Raw genomic sequence first — 15,043 nt, forward strand, 5'->3', positions numbered from 1 at the left:
GCCTCCATCTTTCTTTTTCACAAAAAAGAACCCTGCCCCGGCCGCGGATCGAGAAGGGCGAATAAAACCTTTAGCTAAGTTTTCTCGGATGTATTCCTGCATGGCCAATTTCTCTGGCCCAGATAAATTATAGAGATGACCTCTAGGGGGCATACAGCCAGACCTGAGATCAAAGGGACGGTGTGGAGGAAGTTTATCTGCTGACTTGGGACAGAACACGTCTGCAAATTCTGAATATTGATCTGGCAATCCCTCCATGTGAATCTTGGCAAAGGTTACTTTCGCAAGACAATGATGATAGCAATGGGCAGACCAGCTTGTGAGCTGACCCGTAGCCCAATTAATCTGAGGCGAGTGAATTTGTAACTATGGCATGCCAAGAATGATCGTGGAGGTTGCCATTCGTAACACAAAAAATGATAAACTTTCTTTATGCAACACCCCTATTGTGACCCCCAAGTCTGGGGTCTGGGAAAGAGGGTGATTACTTTGCAGAGGGGAATCATCCACCGCAGTGACCCGAATCTGTTGTTTTAGTGGGGAGATCGGAATCCCCAATTTCTTAGCAAATTCATAATCCATAAAATTAGCTGCTGAGCCAGAATCAATGAAGGCCTCAGTGGTCTCTATCTTAATCTTCCACGATATAGTACAAGGAAGAAGGAGACGTTTATCATCTAGAGGAAACAACCGTTTGGGACAACTCTCAACTTTATGACCCTCCTCTGAACAGTATAGACAGAGGTGTTTTGTCTCTCTGCGCTTCTGCTCCACCTGGGAAAACCTCGACCGCCCAATCTGCATTGGTTCTGGTGGAGGTGAGTCGGGTGGTGATGTATCAGATGGAAATGAATCAGGTTGAGGCGCGGTGTAGGAAACATATCTCACATCGTTCCTACCCCGAGTCTGTCTCTGATAACGTAGGCGACGATCAATTCTGATGGCTGATGAAATGGCCTCATCAATAGACTTTGGCTCGGGGTGACCCAACATCAGATCAGAGACCGCGTCTGACAACCCTGATAAAAAACAGTCCAGAAGTGCGAATAAGTCCCATCTAGCTGAAACTGCCCACTTCCTGAACTCAGCTGCATAATTTTCCACCGGACCCTTGCCCTGCCGTAATGTCTTGAGCTTCCGCTCAGCGGTAGAGGCAGGGTCCGGGTCATCATAAATTATAGCCATAGCTTTAAAAAATGCCTCAACCGAGGCCAAAGCACTATCACCTGGCTGGAGATTATATGCCCACGTCTGGGAATCCCCTGACAATAGTGTCTTGACAAATGTAATTCTTTGTGCTACAGTTCTTGAAGAATTAGGTCTCAACTCAAAGTATGATAACACTCGGTTTTTAAAGTTCTGAAAGTCAGATCTGTGGCCAGAAAACCTTTCAGGTACAGACATGCGTATGTCTGTGCTAGGAGGAGATCGCACTGCGTCCACAGCCGTCTGATAAACTTGCACAGTCCCAGACAAAGCGTTGATTTGAGTCTGGTGACTGTCTAGCACTCGGATGAAAGTTTCCACCAAAGTGGTGAGTGCATTAAGACGGCTGTGAAGTGCGTCCATTTGGGTTGGGTCTGCCGTTCTGTAACGATTGGTGTCAGCACGCAGAGAGAATCTGATTATTGGTGATCTGCAGTATCACCAAGAATGCAGATATAGACCTGATTATTGATGATCTGCAGAATCACCGATAATACAGATATATTGCTAACCTCTGGACACCGATTGGTATGTGAGTGTTTGGTGTAACAGTAGTACTTTGAGTAATGCACCTGCTGAGCAGGTGATAATAGACAGTAAGGAAACACTGCTCTGAGAGCACAGGAACCTTCCAACAGCCTGAGACTCCTCAAGGGGTGGAGTCAGGCTGAAGATAGGGAAGGCCAGAGAGTGAGTGACACCTGAAGGTGAATGTCACTATCTGGTCTGGAGACTATCTCTTAACAGGAGAGAATGCTCTCGAGGTCGGGCTCGCCTTGTCGGCAACACACTGACAGATAAAGTACAAAGACAGAAGGCTGATTCGGTATCCAAGGCAAGCAGGGTCTGGCAACGGAATATCAGATATGCGAGGTACCGAATCAGAAGACACAGGAGTAGTCAGAAAAGCAATAAGTCATAACAGATAACAAAAAATGCCTAGTCTGGGTGCGAGGTCCGTGGTCTCAGCACCCTGGAACTAGTCTGAAGTATAACACAGATGAATATACAGTTCCCTAGTCTGGGTGCGAGGTCCGTGGTCTCAGCACCCTGGAACTAGTCTGGAGTATAACACAAATGATAGTACAGTTCCCTAAGCTGGGTGTGAGGTCCTTGGTCTCTACACCCTGGAACTAGCTTGACATATAATACAGATGATAATAGTTCAAGTAATCTGGCTAAGTGTGAATTCCCAGGTCCACCTGGTTCAAACACACTGAAGGATCTGACTAGGTCTGAGTGCTTCCACGTAGTGATCGCAACGGCAGACAACTTGCAACTGGCCAGCAGAAACTATATATGGAGTAGTGCTCTCCAGCACCACCCCTAATTGCTCAACCAATAGTATCCTGCTCTGGAGTCAGCTGATCAGCGTGGTCAGCTGACTCTCCCTGCCCAGTATAAGAATTCTGCCTCTCAGTGCGCGCGCATGTATTCCTAAGCCTGTGTGCACTCACAGACCTAGCCACACCAGACACACGCTGCCGCGTGTAAACCGCCGCGCTGGACACGGCACCAGCCGCCTTACTGTTGTTGCATGTGGCTGCTTTTCCGCGTTCTGCCCTGCTACCAGACACACGTTTCCACGTGCAAACCGCCGCACTGGACGCGGAATCAGCCGCCTCCTCAGTAGCACACGCGGCGGCTTTTCTGCGATCTCTCACAGGATGAAAGAAATATCACTGTTATATTTTCATTGACTGTGGAGTGAATTATTATGCAGGCTGAGATAGCTACCCAAACTTCTTAATAGGATTATATGTATAGTTTAAAATGCATATAATATATGAACTCTATGTTGTACTCATTATTTTTAAGTGTAAATGCTCATTTAAAGGGACTCCGAGCAGTGCAGAAACTATGGAAAGATGCATATCATTTTAAAGCTCTCTTTCTCCTCTTTCCAATGATATATAATCCGCCGCCATACGCTTTTTAGTTTTCGCTATTTTTGCGATTGAAATTGCCGCGGCCGCGATTTCAATCGCGAAAATAAAGAAAACTAAAAGGCGTAGAGCGACGATTTAGGTGTCGCCAGAAAGAGGAGAAAGAGAGCTTTAAAATGATATCCATCTTTCCATAGTTACTTGCATTACACAGGACGACACTTTCCCCAGTGTCAGCAGCTCCATTCAGCAGAAAAAGTCGGCCTGTGTAATACAATGTAACTATGGAAAGATGGATATCATTTTAAAGCTCTCTTTCGCCTCTTTCTGGCGACACCTAAATCGTTGCCCTACGCCTTTTAGTTTTCTTTATTTTCGCGATTGAAATTGCGGCCGCAGCAAATTCAATCGTGAAAATAGCGAAAACTAAAAGGCGTAGGGCGGCGGTTTACCTATCATTGGAAAGAGGAGAAAGAGAGCTTTAAAATGATATGCATCTTTCCATAGTTTCTGCACTGCTCGGAGTCCCTTTAAGCTTTCTCTTGTCATTGAAATATACTGGATGGGTTACATAGTATCCGAATAGCAAATACAAATTATATAAAAGCTTTCCCTTTTACACTGTGAATGTTATTGTATGCCAGAAAACCCAAGGTCATAATACTCCTTGTTCATTTTCTTTGTTCTAGTGATATTACAGACTTACATTGATGGTATGGAAACCAGGGCTGTTCAGTCGGTCCAAATATACTCCGACTCCTCAGTTTAGGATTCCACTGACACCTCGACTCAGTCTCCTCTAATTTGCATATTACAATCTTGTTGATTAAAAGTATGTAACATAAAAGGCATTCCATTACTGCCAATGCTTAGGAATTTTAAAGCTATATTAAGATGGCATCTGCTTTTAAAAACAAAAAACTCCTGGCCAGGAAGCGGACACTCTACCCATCTCGGCCTGTCATTGCCAACGTGAATGCCCCAGGAAGTCGTCTGTATAAGATTCACCGAAGCCCCATATCAGCCGGGTTTCAGCGTGTAGCCATGCCACCAAGCAGAAAAAGCCCTCTGCCTTTTCTATATATGATATAGAATTGGCCAGGGCCATTTTCTGCAAGAAAGCAGAGCTATGCACCAGAACCCAGCTGATACAGGATTCCAGTGAATCTTAATAAACAGACAATGGCTATCATTCATAAAGGAGCTGTCGGTAAGGGGAATCAGTGCGGGAAAACACAGCTGGCGGTATTTTAGACTTCTGGGTGGGCATTCATAAAAAAGTATCCATGTGCGGTAGCAGTGCGGAGATTCCCCGAACTAGGCTGGCGGTAGGCAGGCGGAGACACAGAAGTTGCAGAGTTGATAACATTTCTCTGTGTTCCGCTCTGCTGCAGCTGCCTGGGAGGTCTGTGTCTCCATTCACTTACATTGGTATTGCCACATCAGAGGGAGCGGTACTTCCCGACCTCATACCGCTTGCGGTGTTCTTTATGAATTAACATTTTGCTACATTTGTTCCGATAATCACCGCACAAGGCGGTGATTTATCACTCTTCTCGGTAGTGTCATTTTTTCATGCGGAAAGAGCCTTTATGAATGCTGACTTTGCCGAGTGTTCGGTAAAGTCAGCTGTTATAAGCATTTCCGCATGTGGAAATGCTTTATGAATGATAGCCATTGTGTTGGGACATTCCAGCATTTAAGCATTAGTGTACCTCTGTTTTTTTTTTATGTACACCAGGGATGTGTTTAAACTAAACTTAGGATATAGCTATAGAGTAGCTGTTAAATAGAAATCAGAACTAATCTTTGGTTAGAGTACTTGTAGAGGGTGAAGAGAGGAACAAAGAACATCCACCAGGCACTGTGGGTACATGTAAGTGTGATGTGCAGGTACTCTGCAGGAGAATGGGGGGATTCTTCCTCTATTAACCTCCTTGCCGGTTATCCCGAGCTCAGCTCGGTTTTAACCTGCGCAGGAGGATGATTAAAAACATTTTTATTTTTTTTAAAAGTGCTGCACTGCCCCCTTGCTGGCGGGAATTAGACCGGCAAGGGGGTTAAACATTCTTCGTGCATGATGTGAACCAGGCATATGGGTGAGAGACAACACCTTTGCGTTCAATATGCTCAACATTTTCACTGGATTCACAACAGCTCTGCGGGGAGTGCATATGTTGCTGAGTCCCTGGTATCCGGCACCAGCGGGGATCGCCCAAAGCCGGATACATGCGATTGCTGGTTGCTTGAGCAACTGGCCTAAAAAGCACAAACTTCCACCTCCTTAATACATGGCAAGCTTCCCATGACAAGTAGCAGCCTTCCTGCAGCACCCGTCAGCTTTCTGTCTTTCCCATGCACGGAAGTTGGTGTGTCATCTGGCCCGCATCGGGTCATCAGGCATGCCGGTTAGTTAAGACTTCCGGTTGCCTGAGTTCCAGATAACAGGGACATTGCTGTACAACCCACAATTTAACAACATATCAAATAAATTTATTGCATGAGCAAAAGGAGTACATACATTTGTATACAAAATTTGCATGTCTAAAAGCCAAGAACCGAGGCTGCCATACTACGGCAACACCAGTCGCACTTGGCAATCATCTGTTATCCCTAAGGAGACATTGAAGTTGGGAGGGGGGGGGGGGGCAGAGGGAGGTGCAAAGGTTTAGCAGTGATGAAAAAAACCACGGTGATAGCTGACACGGCTGAGGATTCCGATTGCTGCCATCTGGAGGTACTGGGGAAGGTGTTTCTGTTCAAAAATTGAGGTAGTGTTCATTTCTGTGTTGGGTCCTGACTACACATTACTAGTGATACAACTACACATTTGGCTTTATTCTTACAGCAGAGATATCATACATAAAAGATTAACGTGTACACATCAGATATACAGTCATTATCAGCTATGTATATTTGATTTTAAAAATACAGTGACTGCTTTATTGCTGCAGCACAAATCACTTTTTTGATTGGTTTTATTTCATTTTTGTGGACTGAGCACTGCTATTACTGTAGTGTATATACAAATTATTTATTAAAAATATGATCTGAGAAATAGAACAATTTAATCATATTTTTTATTTTAATTATAGTTTAAATTTATTAGGAGTCGGATGTCGATGCATTTTGTTCCCGACTCCAACTCCAGGTACCCAAAATTGCTCTGACTTCAACTCCACAGCCCTGATGAACACTGACCTCTTTTGGTAAAATGAAAGTAATAAAATTAATCAAATAAATGCTGTTACTTTAAGTAACCATATAATGTGAAATGCGGTTAGGATTGACCATCTGGTCATTTTTGCCTGGAGGCAAAGCTACCTAAGGTAAGCACAGAGGTATGTACATGCTGGCTCCATATACCTGAATGCGTTACCCTTTACTCACCTTGTTGCCCCTGGTTCCTATAAATGCTTCTAGAAAAATGTGACTTTTGTCTAAAGTCAAATATTCAGACAGGAAGAGGCAGGTTCACCGTAATTTTCCCACCTATCAGCCTCCCATTCCCTCTTCTTCCCTGCCCCATTCACTTCCCTCAAAAGAAACTTTAATTGAAAAAATTGCCCAGTCATTTATCTGCGGCTTCTTCCAGCCCCCTGAAATCTTTCTGCATCCTTGATGTCATCCCGTTCTACTCTGTTCCCCCGTTTTCCTCCAATGCACTCCTCTGCGCTCTGCATCTGCGCAGTGAGCAAAAATGCTACCGCACATGTGCAGAATGCCCCCTGCCGAAGAGGCGCACAGTCCGCGGCATACACACGCAGTGGTCAGGCAACTCGCCTGGCTTATGGAGGGGGACAGTGGAGGAGCGACGGAGCTCAGAATCATGAGTGAGCAGAAGGGCTTCAGAGGCCTGGAAGAAGCTCCAGGTGAGTAACTGGGCATTTTTTTCAGTTAAGTGTCCCTTTAAGAGCAGGACAATAGGAGAGAACATTGCAGCAAGCCTGTTTTTTCCTGTCTTAAAACTTTAACTTAAGCCAAGATGCAAATTTTTCATGATGTGATTTTAGGGAATGGGGGGGGGGGGGGGGGGATGAGGATAGGACTGGATAACACCCAGAAGTATGTGAAGCCAGCAAGAACTTACCTTTTTGCATACCTTAGGTTGTTGTGCCTCAGGTCAGGTATCCTTTTAACCACTTGCCGACCAGTGGCTTTCTGGCTGATCTGTGCTGCGTAGGCTCTCCAGCCCGCAGCACAGATCAGGTTTTAGCCAGGGCGATCAGACTTACCCCCTTTTTTCCCCACTAGGGGGATGTCCTGCTGGGGGGGTCTGATCGCCGCCGGCTCTCTGCGCTTTGCGGGGGGGGGCTCTTCAAAGCCCCCCTCCGCAGCGTTTTCGGCGCTCCCTGGCTTCCCGTCCCTCCCTCTCCCTCCATGGCCTGCGCAGGACGGTTATCCGTCCTGCGCATTGAAGGATAGGCTTCAGCCTATCATATGCCGGCGATCCCCGGCCAATCAGAGGCCGGGGATCGCCGATCTGGCTTACGGCGCTGCTGCGCAGCAGCGCCGTATGATGTAAACAGCGGGGATTTCTTCCCCGCGTGTTTACATTTTGCCGGAGAGCCGCAATCGGCGGCTCTCCGGCTGTTCACGGAGACAGCCTCCGTGAATGGACATGGAAAGGCCGCTCGAACGAGCGGCCGTTTCCATGGAAACTTGCAGACGACCAGTTTACGCCAATCGGCGTTAGCTGGTCGTCAAGAGGTTAATAAAGAGACGTTTACACACGCTGAAGCCTTCTATCTCTGAGGTGAGAATTCTGCCAGAGGGGAGTGCAAGTAGAAAAGGTGCTTGGAACAAGAAAATGTATGCGTGTTCAAACACCAAGTTTAACCCTAACAAATCTGGCTTTGCAAATCTGGCCTAATTGGCTTATCATGAGGCATAGCTCATGCAAATATGCATTTGCTTTCTCATGCCAAACTATGCAGGGTCAAAAACCAATACCGCAAAGCGGTTGCCCTGCGGGAATCAGTTCATGCTACATTAGCACTATCCAGGAGCACCACAGGGAGGTTTCCCAATGCCCCCATACAACCGGGGGGCCGCGGGGCCCTAGGCTCTCTCACTGCCTGGGAACCACAGTAGCATCCCAGAGGGGGAGGCTGGGTGGCGCAGGCGACCCCCCCAAGCATGGCCAGAGCAGGAGGGGGGCGCCCGCACCCACCTCCCAATATTAAAAACAGGCACTTACCTTAACGTCCATTGCGTTCTGCTACATGTGCATTAACTTGGAGGCACCACATGGGAAAGGAGTGAACCATGGGTCACCCCGAGCTTTAGAGCTCAGTGCTGGCTTACACACAACACTCCAAAGGGGGGGGGGGGAGGGGAGGACAGGCACAGACAGCTCACCCCAGGGCTCACACCACCTAGAGCTTTCTACCTTCCTATAGGTCTATGCGCTATGAGAGCATGATGCCTTTTATCTCCCACTTACCATGTTCCATTAGATGTCTGTGGAAAAATTGCATTTGTACACAAAAAAAGTACCGTAATTTCAGATCAAAGAAAACATTTTACTGCATGTCACAACTATAAGTAATGCTCAAAACTACTGTAAAAAGAAGAGAAGTAGAGAGGTGCTGTCAAAAGTAAGTAAAAAAACAAATGCCAACAAGTGTTTGAGAGTTCTCATTTATGAATGGACAATATTCCACATTCATTCTGTGACAGCTGAAAGTGCTGGAGAGTAAGCTTCAGTTTATGCGTGACTAACTGCCAACGTCCCTATCACACTAACATGTCAGAAAACATACAGCTAAAAAATACTGTGGTAGTTATGTTTTAGATGTTCACATAATACAGCACTTTAAGGGAGAAAAAAAAGACTTTAGATACAAAAACTCACTTTATCGGGCAAGCTTGTAACCTAACCTAGGTAATTTTGTTAATCTATCTGACAGAAATGTATCTCAAAGCAGAACTGAAGTATCTGAAGGGCCAGCTCACACCAAAAAGCACTAGCGCTTGTTGATGTGATTTTTCAGAGCGATTCTATTCATGAGCCTAGCAATTTTCTAATTTTGCCTAGCGATCTTTGGAGCGTTTTGGTGTAGCAGTGGGTTTTTTTTTGTTACAGTAGAGCTGGAACTGAACAGCGCTTGGAAAATTGCTCTGTTCTATCGCTTTTCAGAGTGATTTTAGTCTTTCCTATACTTAACATTAAGGCTGAATCACCTCAGAAAAAAGCGCAGAAATGCTGCAGGACCCGCATTTGTGATCCATCTGGTGTGATCCATCCCATTCAAATACATTAGCCAAGCGCTTTTCAAAGTGCTCAGAAGCGCTCTTGGTGTGCACCAGCCCTCCCCAAAAAAAGTTTTTCCCTTACCTGGGGCTTCTGCCAGGCCCCTGCAGCCGACCTGTGCCTACACTGTTTCAAAACGATCCTTCGTTCCCTGGCCGCAGATCACTTTTTTTTCACGCAGAGGAAGCAGACTTTTAAGTCGACATCCACTGCGCCCTAGCCACACGTATTCTTGTATGTGTTCACGTGGCCAGGAGCGTCCTGAGCAGGAGAAATAAGAGAAAATCTCTACGGCCACTGCTGCACAGGCCGCAGTGAAAGAAAGAAGTGAAAGTGATCCGTGGCGGGGGAACGGAGGATCATTTTGAAACGGCATGGGCACAGGTGAGTTCCACTTTAAAGCCCAACTCAAACATGAGCCAGCTTCCACACTCTGCACGTTGCGGTGATGAAAAGTTTCATTGTGCATTAGAAGTGCAACGGGAAGCATACCGTAAAAAGTTTAGCCGCAACTGTAAACGTGCATGTTGTCTGGTAAGCACACAGCATACTGAAAATCCCCTCTTTCCCCTGCAGGTCTATGGAGATACTTACCTAGGTAGAGGGAAGCATTCTAGACCTCAGGTACATCTGCGCCTGCACAGTATGTCACTCATCCACAAGTACTGTCAGAGTCCCAGGCAGCGACAGTGATCTCAAGGAGGACATCTTAGGTAAGTATCCAACTGTCTCATCTTTATATCATGTCCCCTTGATCCTGTTCCCCCTCACCTCATTCCTCACCTTTCCTCTTCCATCATACCTGCCCTAACATACCGTTTCTCTCTTCATCTTTTCCTCTCCACTGGTAATTTCCAAAGGCATAGACAGGGAAAGAGATATGTCCCCAGGTGAAGTGACTTAGAGGCGTTAAGCGGCAACCGCCAGTGGTTTTTGAGGCTACATTCAGTTGGACATTGCGGAGCAGCATTATAAAGTCTTATAATGCAGCTTACCGCACTGCAAAGCTAGTCCTGTGGGACATCCACAGTGCGACGTTAGCATCGCTTTGTACCGTGTAGCATTATGGTAACACTAAACACGAACGTTACCAGGTACAGAAAAGCATACTTTTCATTGCCTGTATGCTTTACTGTACCTATTGTATGCAATGGTACCGCAGCGGTAATATGCCTTACCACCTTTGTTGCGTTGCGTTGTAATGCTGCGTTGTGACTTTAACGTCGCATTACAACGCAAGGTCCCACTGTGACTAAGCCCTCACAACCAATTACTTTTTTCCACCATCTGAGCCACGCTGCTGTAAACTACACTCCCACACACAACTGAAGTACTATCAAAATAATTTTAAGTATATGCTTGCTTGCTGGCTTAAATTGAACCTGAGGAGAGAGTGATATGGAGGTTGCCATATTTATTTCCTTTTAAACAATACTAGTTGCCTGGCAGTCCTGCTGATCTATTTGGCTGCAGTAGAAACAAGCATGCAGCTAATCTTGGCAGTTCTGACAATATTGTCAGAAACCCCGAACCTGCTGTATGCTTGTTCAGGGTCTATGCTTGATAGTATAAGAGGCAGAGGACCAGCAGGGTAGCCAGGCAACTGGTATTGCTTAAAAGGAAATAAATATGGCAGCCTCCATATTATTCTCACCTCGAGTTCACTTTAAATTGGATATTATTGGCAAGGTGTGAAAATATCACCTAGGAGAAAACGTTAACAAAAGTTAATTGCATGTGGGCCCTTGTGTCATGTACAGGCAAAAAACAAAACAAAACAACACACAACTAAATTTCAGAAGTACAGAGTTTTTATTCTAAACAAACACAAAGAAAATATATGTACCAATAACAGTACAGCTGAGTATAAATTACAATTTTGTACAATAAACAGCAAAATTCTACAAAGATTGCCCAGTCATGTAAAACAATGAAGAAAAAGAACAGCAGCTCTTCATTAATATCCATGTATCCAAGTCTTTCCATGCTGTGCCATACAAGACAAATTAGTACAGTAGGTAATTCATGTATAAGAATCTGTACAAACCTCAATAATTAAAGACAAGAAAACTGCAGTAAAGTGTCTTCTAAGCTCCACTGGGTACTGATCACAAGAGAGTCTCAACTCTTTTGCACTAGTGGTTTGAGCATTTTTATATACCCTTTCCTTTTTAAATTGTAATTCTGAATATGCTAGTGCAAGCCTGCTCATTTCAGTGTCATAAAAACGAAAATGAATGAATTTTGGTCTCCACTTCGTGTTTAAACCCTAACAGCTTAACATGTACTAATACTGCTGTCAGTGGAGTTACAGATATAAAACACAAAACAGAGGTCCAGCTGAAATATTAAATGCAAGGTAACAAAGCAGTATCTGCAGAGGGGAACAAATAGCCAAAATAAAAACAATATGGAAGTGGTTAGTTTTGTAGTGGTAGCCATTAACTAGACTAGTAGCCCTCTAGGCAGTCTCTAATACTTATTTGTATGTGCCATTGTTACAACATTCCTCGCATACTGCTTGAGAAAGCCCGGAACTATGAGCAATACATGTGGCAGGTACTAAGCAGCGACACAGCAGACACATGCTAAGATGCCCCGGGATTGTTAAGCCGATTGCCGAGGGGCTTGTCCGGGCAACATGAAAGCGGCATCCGCAACTTAGTAAGGCAGATTGCGTATTGAGGCAGGCTAAGTATAGAGAAGCAGTGGCTGCTGTTGGAGAGGACAGTCCAGTAATTTTGAGCAGATGTATTGCCTTGTCGGAGGGAAAGAGCCTCAGAGGCAAAAGCGCTCTTGAACCTGCTACTAACTGTACCTGCATTGCCCTGCAACTGCTTGCTTGCTATCACTGCTTTGGGGACTAATCCACAGGTTATACACTGCTGTAGGATACCGACTGTGTTGTACATGTCAGTTGAAACTCTGGCATTGAATTACATAGTTTGCTCAAAACCTTGGAGCAATCCTACAGAGTATTGCTAAGTCTATATGAAATTAGGCACTGGAACTGCTTTTTTTTTTTTTTTAGAAAGGACGAGCGATCGTTTGGAGATCCCATGTGTTTATGGGCATGGCTGTGGATTGGATGAGCATCACCTGTCACAGCCGGTTGTGTGTGATGTAACATCTGAAACTGTTGCCAGCTTTGTTTTTAGGGTGGGGTTTTTTTAATACTGGTTTTAAGTGAATTGATGTTCAGTAAAAAAATATGGCTGAAAATTGTACAGCTCTACTGGATTCCACATCAACCAATCACACCTATAACAGTACGGATCTCATAAACAAAAAAAACTGAAGACGCTGTCAATGTAGATAAGTATGGATGTGGACAAATTTACAGAGCCCTGAAAAAAGTGCTTTATTCCTCCTGAAAAGTGATTCAGTAAAAAGCAGTTGGTACAGAAGTCTCACTGAGAGCTAGAGGAATCATTTTTTTCTAGTCAACGCCTCTAAAGGTTTTACAACAAAATATTAGGTTACGAGTTCCATCAGTTTTGTCCATGCCACTTTTTATTTGAGTTAGAGTTTTGGTTCAGCAGAATCAAATACTAAAAGTCTGATTGTTGTTACGGAAATTGATGGCTGCCAGTTACTTTTCTGTTTTTATCTAATTTGGAGACAACCGCAAGTTCTTTTTCTCTTGGAGAGTTACCAAAAATGTGTCCATATCAGTATACAGTAGTTCACACACAAGGCTGGCTCACACTGGAGCAATTGTAGCTGTGTTTCAGCGCTTTGCTGGTCATCAGCGATCAGCAAAGTGCTGTAACAATGTCTCCCCCTATGGGACTAATCTCACTGCAGCAATTACTATTTCTATCATTTTCAAACACGCTGCATGCTGCATTTCAGGAGCAATTGCCCTGTAATTGCTGCAGTGAGACAGGTATAGTGGAAACCAACCCTTTGCTCATTTCTGGTTTAGGCTATGTTTACAGGTTGCGCGTTGGGTTGGACAATATTACTTATGTGATACAATTATATTGTAATGGTGGCGCATTAGCAGTGCAGTGCAATCTGTTGGCATAATGTGGTACATGCAGTATATTACCGCATAACGTATGCCTTAACAGGTGCAGTGAAGCATACGTTTTATGTACTGTATACTTTAACCTCTTCACACAAACTAGACGTATATACACGTCCAGTTTGTTTGTGCCTTTGTCCCATAAGCAGGACATAGAGTTGCGTACCTCCATACGCTTGTTCACGGCAGGACTTACTCAGCAGGGATTGGTGAACTGGAACATGCGTTCCCAAAGCCAATCAAAGTGCCTGTGAATAAATAAACATGGCTCCAATAAGGAACCATGCTTATTCATTAAAATCAAAGTTAAAAGTAGAGAGAAAAAACACACTTAATGGTGTAAACAGAAAAGTACAATAAAATAGACTACAGCATACATACCCCCTATATATATTAATCCCTTCTGCCTCCAGTTCCTCCACCATAGATGTGAAAATAAAACACTTGTAAAAAGAAAAATGACAGCATCTAAAAAAAAAATTACATCAATAGTAACCTTAGGGACTCTGAACTTTTTTATTTATAGGGTAGTAAAAAAAAACGAACAAAAAAAACACACAAAACCAAACAAAATACACCTTTATTTCCAAATAATATATTGTCGCTATACATTGTACATAATTTAAATGTTGTAATACCCAGGTCAAATGGGCAAATAAAGTGTGTGGGATTTATTTACAGTTGTTTTGTTTATTTGAAAACTATAGGTGATGAATTGGAGAAGCGCAAAAGTACGACACTTACCGCTGGCGTTTTGCGTGAGTGATTTTTGAGCGGAAAAATCACTGAACACTGCGGCGATTTTCCCGTGATCGCGTTTAGCACTTCTATAGCACTGAAACGCAATCGCCGGGAAATCGCCTGAAAATGGTGCAGGCGAGGTGTTAGCGTTTCGCAATTTTGTGCGATTTGCGGCGATTAGCGCAAATCGCCCAAGTAAGAACAGGCCCATAGGGTTTAATTACACTAGCGCTTTCAAAAGCGCTAGTGTTTGAGCGCTTTGCCGAAATCACCGGCAAAACGCTCAAGTGTGATTGAGCCCAAATAGTGCATATTTTCCTATAATATGTATAGAAAATAAAGTAATTACTGAAAACAAGTATCGTCTACAAAAAGCCTAATTTGTGGCCAAAAAATATCAAGCTATATATCATTTAGGTGGGATAAGCAGCGATAAAGTTATAGCCAAATGAATGTAAGGAGCACTACCAGGTTAAAATGGCTCTTGGCGAGATGTGTAAAATAGCCTGTGGGGTGAAGTGGTTAATGTATGCTTCACACTGCGCAATGCGACTTTTCACCTGTGATGTGTTGCGATCCTGCTTTTGCAGGATTTGCAGTGCAGTACCCCACTGTGAACATAGCCTTAGATACCCAACCACAATAAGTGAATGAAAAAAAAAATATATATTTTTATGAATCCCTATAGATGCTGCCTGACATACTGATGACAGTCCATACTATGAAAGAGAAACAGAAAACATCCTGCCCGAATTAGATATTCTGATAAGAAAAATAAAGGCAGGTAATACAAGAGTGCATTACGATCCTTTTTTCCCCTGCTGACATTGTGAATAAGCTCTATCTGTGCTTTATTTTTCCTCCTTGACAGGTAGTGCCGATTAGAGATTAGCACATTTTAATAAATCTGTTATAAATGCTTCT

At 44.1% G+C, this 15,043-nt stretch overlaps 1 long non-coding RNA gene across 4 annotated transcripts in view; it reads left to right on the forward strand.

Annotated features, from left to right (window-relative positions):
- LOC137518731 (uncharacterized) overlaps window positions 1-15,043 on the forward strand; it is a 51,933-nt gene that overhangs the window by 27,513 nt on the left and 9,377 nt on the right. For 3 of the 4 annotated variants that reach the window (XR_011020879.1, XR_011020882.1, XR_011020880.1), the window contains one exon: window positions 9,925-10,061. This is a non-coding gene — a long non-coding RNA (uncharacterized lncRNA). Of the gene's footprint in view, window positions 1-9,924; window positions 10,062-14,807; window positions 14,938-15,043 lie in introns of those variants that run through there. The other variant, XR_011020881.1, reaches the window with a different exon arrangement.

Source organism: Hyperolius riggenbachi, chromosome 5, assembly GCF_040937935.1.
Source record: "Hyperolius riggenbachi isolate aHypRig1 chromosome 5, aHypRig1.pri, whole genome shotgun sequence".
NCBI classification, from domain to species: Eukaryota; Metazoa; Chordata; class Amphibia; order Anura; family Hyperoliidae; genus Hyperolius; species Hyperolius riggenbachi.